Here is a 6036-nt window from a genome sequence, read left to right as displayed (position 1 = left end):
TTGTTCTTGAGCTAAAAATTTAGTCAATGGATGAATATAATAGCTCCCTTTGACTTATGTTTTAAATCAATAATTTAATGTGTTTATTAAAACATATGAATTGTCTCTGTTTTTTGTTCAAAAGTATTTGTCCACGCGAATTCGTTGCGTCCCAAAAATACTTTTTGTTATTGACGTCACCTCATTTTCTGTGAACGCTCTATATTAATACCTGGACACCTGGACTATCTAATGGCAGAAAATCATTATTACTTTCGGGCAACTGCACAATATTTGGAAAGTATTCCAACTCAAAAATTAAAGGTAATAATAACATATCGCTGTTTGGTTTCGGGCTACTCGAATAACTACATGCATATACCTACGTGCAATTGATCATGCAATTTTGTGACAAAAAAAATGATCATTTGCAATTCAGCACTACCAACTACACATTTCCCCTATGCCGTACATGTAATAACGTTTTCAGCTCCTGCAAATACCCATTTACTTCACTGAATATAATTATCTGTAAGTAATTATCAAATTTACTAGAAAAGATAGTAATTTGTGAAATGGGAACCCTCTCACTCTGTATACTCTTAAATCTCGGGAGATAAATCCCGATTCTAAGACAATAAGAACAAGAACCGGTTTCCCGGGGCCACTGGAGTTACTCGTATCGAATGTGTAAGCGGGCCCCAGTACCACTTCTTGGTTGTTTTATTGCCTAAAGACGTACCGAAGATGTGGTACCGTGAGCCGGTGTTGCCGATGATGTTGGGAGATACAGAGTGGACCAAAACGAATTCAGTTGCCATTAGAAAATATCGGTATTAGCGTTGACAATAAATACTTAATCATTCCTATAAGTACAGGTTTACCATTTTACTTGTGCACGTATTTGGATAAAACGACTGAAATGTACCGAAGTCAAATGAGCGAGAAGTCCAAAAAGAAATTGTTTCTGTTTCGTTGTGTTTTGCGATTAAAATGATAATTTTAGCGCTGTGTTATGATCTAAAAGCAATATCGCAATGAAGTTATTTCGAGAGAAAGAGATTTTTGCCACAAAAAGTAAGTGTCACATATACCTATCACTTAATTCTAAAAACTCTCCTCCGACTACAACTCGTGCATAGAAAATTTTTGATAATTTTAGAGCCGTATTCATCATGCAAATTGAAAATTTTTGTCACCCGAGATTGGTTTCACGCATATTGTCCTAAAATGAACTTCATACCTGCAAACGAAATTTATTCGACATAACATGAGGATTTCCTATAGTACATATGAGAAAAAAATGATTTGAAGTCTGGATCTGGAATGCTTTCTCGATACCTCTGCTTCGAGTTGTCGCTATGAAAAAGTTAAATTCAAAGAAGAATAATTTTTGAACCTATAGACTAAAAAAATAATAAAATTTCGGATTGAATGTACAGTAGAAAAAATTGAAAAACTGAACGTGTGGGGAATGCAAAAAAATCATATCGGTGGTCCTTCTATGCATCTAGATCCTCGATTTGAATCGATAAATTGTGTTTTTTTCTCGAATAAAAAATCGAAATTATAGTCATTAAGAGAGCAGACAGCATTATGTTTCTTATACCCTAAAATCCCTGTGGTGCTGAATCTCCATCAAAATGAACACTGTTCGCTCTCCAATATGATCTAGCATATTTTCGTCCATTTGTACCTTTGTTCATTTACTCATTTCCATATCCATGACTCATGACTCATGCGGCTTTGTCATCGAAAATTACAGAGGAATGCTATCGAGGAAAACGAATTTATCGGAGCAATAATTTAGCTTTCCAATTTGAAAACTGCCAACCAGGCACGATGTTGCCCTGTCAGGTGATCATAATAGCTTTCCTGAATGACTCAGGCTAATTTTTTCTATTTGCATCGCGTAATATTAATCATCGACTTTGCGATTATTATTTGTTGTCGTGCTTTTGTTCACCTTGAATTGCTGTTCGTTCCGAATTATTTATCGATTTCGCTGCGGTTAAACTTACTGTATCGATACACTCGTATTTGATTGGGTTTGCATTGAAGGGGAGGTAGAAAAGTACTACAAAGTTTCTTGAAAATTTTCAAATAAGTATTCGAATAGTAAAAATGGCAAGATGTCCCAACCTTACGACAACCCTAGGGATATTGGAGGCGGCGTACTGATTATGCAAGAAGAGTCACGTTTCCCACAAGTGTCACCAAATCAAACGCAACCCGAATAGAAAATGCCTTCGAAGCTCGTATACATCAACCTGAGTCGAAATATTCTACTGGAAACGGGCTTATTTTGAGGTATTCACGCAGCCAGTGGTGTATCCTTGAATTTTTTTACAAATTATATACAATTATTACCAATAAGTTGCAATATTGCTGTATAGAGTTAATGTCCTTACTTTTCTATATTAAGTTTAAATTCTTATGATTTGGTTTGATCGAAGTGATAACTGCAGTGGGCACGCCCCTGATATAATTCTTATTCTTGGCAAAACCGTCTTTTATATGCAGTATACAGCAGGAAAGGACGCCTAAAATGATCTGTCAATCTCAACGTAAAAGTAATAAAAATATGACAGCAGCGGAATTCGATATAACTCTGCGACGTCTCTTTGTAGCAAATACGTACGTACACCCCTTGAGATGACACTGTAATTTATTTTTTCCAATGACAATTCAAGCAAGGGAGAGAACTCCTCTCTGATACCTGCAAGTATTGCAAAATTCCAACTTGCTAATAGTACAAAGGAAACCGATTGGTTTTTCAATATAATTCAATATAATTGCAAATAATATCATAGTATATTATGCATCAAGGTCCTGAAGTACATTGTTATGACTCGAATCTTAAAGCGCGTTGAGGGTTTCAAGACGCGGGGGTCTGAAGCATTTTATAACCGCGGTGTACAGGACGTCCAGATTTCGACACTTCACGGGGTATCTCCGTTATTGTTGCAGTTCGAGAATTGGGATTTTCGCAAACGTGTGTCACTTTTTTGTGGGGAAAAAAAAACGATCCCGCAAACAGATTTGTCATGGTCCTTTTGGTTTTTGAAATATAGGAGAAAATTAAAATTGTGTATTTTTAGACACCTCCTGTAATTCAGTTATCTTATAATTTATCGAATAGGTAAGAAACGGAATCTTACACATTTTCTTTAATGCAGAATATGTTGGTACACTCAGTTTTTTCCCAGGTGTCCTAATTTTTGAGAAAACTATCAAAATTGAGATTTCTTGAATGGGACGCCCTGTATGTTAATTGATAATTATATTCTACTCACTAAGAGCTTTCCAGAAATATATAATTGCCGACACTTTGTTTCAAATCCAAGGCTAGAATTTACATTTTTTTAAACAGGCTATAGATTGCCAGCAAGAAGTTATATTATTTATTAAAAATGCATTATTATCGATGTAATATCTTCTAAACATACCTGGTTGTTTGTTTCTAAACTTTTCAAGCCACTTAGAATGTAATTAGGAAAAGGTTATTTCTTCTTATTCTAGCGTCTATTAATTAAACAATTAAAAATATACGTATCTGAGAAATAATATTATACAATAATATACCTTATAGGTAGTTGACCAAGACTTCTCCGATGCGAAAAAACAGAAGTTTCATATTGTGGTTCATTTCCTCTCAGAATTGCTTTAAAATAATATTGTCGAAAAGCTAATGTTAATAATTGTTTATCTGTTTCGAAAATGACTTATAAATATGACAATTACGAAAAATATGACATGATGATATGTTTTATACAAAGTGACGGGAATCCTGAAAGAGCTGCAGATTTATATTTCAATGGGCAACTATGCAAGAATACATTTTTTTATTTTTTATCTAAAATATTTACAGTTACACGCAGTAAAGTATTTACAGTGCAGCGAGGTGCTTTCAAGTGGCATCTTACATATGTATGGGCAATGATAAAATAGTCTCTCATTATTTTGTAGCTACTTCGAAAGAAATCGGCCATTTCCCGATAGATTTCAATTTTAACTTAGGTAATTTTCTCAAAAATGGGGACACCTCGGGAAATACTGAGTACGTCACTATTTTCTGCATAAAAAAATGTGTAAGATTCCATTTCTATCAAGTTAATAACTTATAAGATAACCGAATTACAAGAGGTGTCTGAAAATGTACAATTTTCAATTTCGCCCTGTATTTCAAAAACCAAGAGGGTCATGATAAAACTGTTTGCGGCACCGTTTTTTCACAAAAAAGTGACGCAGTTTTGCGAAAACTCCAACCTTCGAATAGCAACGACAACGGAGATACCCTGCAAAAGTGTCAAAAACCGGACACCCTGTACATACAATTTTAATCCGAACTTTGCAGTTGGAAAATATGGCTTAATTTAAACCCTCCAAGATAAGGTGGAAACATGCGGTGCGGGAATGGAAAAGACCTTCAACTGACCAAACGACATTTTGCTCCTATTTTAAAAGCTGCAAGAAAGCACTTAACGGAATCGTCAATTAAGAGCGGTTTCAAGGTTTGCGGCCGATTTGACTGAAACCCAAATTTCAAATATTTTTCAAAATGCCTGACAAAAGAGGAACAGAAGCAACCACAGTCCGTGATGAATTAGTTTCTTCGGATTTTGCTATTATTGGGACACTCTAGAAGAAACTAGGACTTAAGGATTCCGGTTATATGGCAACGAACAAGAGGTTGCCGAGAATTTTCTAATACTTCTAAAGCTTTATGCCAAATTTGCAATAACGACTGTCGTAAGCAGTTCGAACAAAATTATCAGAAAATCTCTATGTGGCATGTGGGTTGTAACGCCGATGATGTCACCGATTTTCCGGCGAAAGAAATTGAAAACATGTGTATAATAATTAGAGATTATAATTTTTGGATTTAATAAGGAAAATAAAAGCAAGAAAGGGAACAAACAAAGAAAAGGAAGAATAATAATTGAGTTCTAAACTTAATCGAAGATGACAAGGTTGATGGCAGCCCAATTTTAAGCACATCCTCACTTCTAAACCTGATTCATCCCGCCATATTTGGAACAACAGTGCTTTCTTTTCTGTGCACTAATAACTTTTAAGTGTTGAATTTTGTTATTAAATGGCAAACCGGTTCAACGGCATAAAATACTGCAAAAAATTACACGTTTCGTGAATATCATAAATGCAAAATCTGCAAAAGCTTAGGACTATAACGTAGACACATGAACTTGTGTGTTACAAGACAAAATAGTTTCTAATTTCTTACTTTTGTGTTTAGAATTTTAGATACCCACACACCGCATGTTATAGTATGCCAATAAATAGATACTTTTGCCAATAACGAGAGATTTCGACAAAGAAGGATAATAACCCCAACCAAGGTTGTAAAGTACATCATTATGGCTCCAACGTCAAGTTTAAGTCCCGAAGCGCGCAGAACTGAGGGATCTAACACGCGAGGGTCATAAGGCTTAGCGAACGTGGTGTATGTTTATTTGATAAAATTGCAATAAACTTATTTAAATTAAGTATGAGTTAAATGCGATACACAAAGCGAACTCGTCTTGAATCATAAAATCAACGGTGAAGTTTCATTTGACATTCGTTTCCATGATAAGTACACTGAACAAAAAGTGGCTTATTATTGCCTTCAAAAAATTATTACTTTATTACAATAACCTGTAATTTACTTATTTAAATATCCATTATTTATTTTATTTATATTGAGTATTTTTAAAACAGCGTTAGCAGTGCATGGCATCAGTGCCATTGATTGCTTTGTGACCACGTAACCAGAACTTATCAATTTTGATTAAACTTTTATATGAAATTGATGTAATTGTATTTGTTTTCTCTGACGAATTGTACTTATTGGCTTAAATAATGTAATGTATTCGTCCAATGCATTCTCTGGATCAAATTACGGAAGTCCACTCCTTAAACTAACGCATTTTGCCACATTATTACCTTAACGTGGCAAATTGATTTGTCAATTTATGGTTAAATTTGGGTTCATTCGTAGAGAACATTATGTCTTTTAGTGCTTTTTTTTTTTTTAATTTAGCTATATTAGGTGGT

The sequence above is a fragment of the Euwallacea fornicatus genome, chromosome 7, assembly GCF_040115645.1.
Source record: "Euwallacea fornicatus isolate EFF26 chromosome 7, ASM4011564v1, whole genome shotgun sequence".
NCBI classification, from domain to species: Eukaryota; Metazoa; Arthropoda; class Insecta; order Coleoptera; family Curculionidae; genus Euwallacea; species Euwallacea fornicatus.
The sequence above is the reverse complement of the archived record's forward strand: the minus strand, read 5'-3'. Positions refer to the sequence as shown.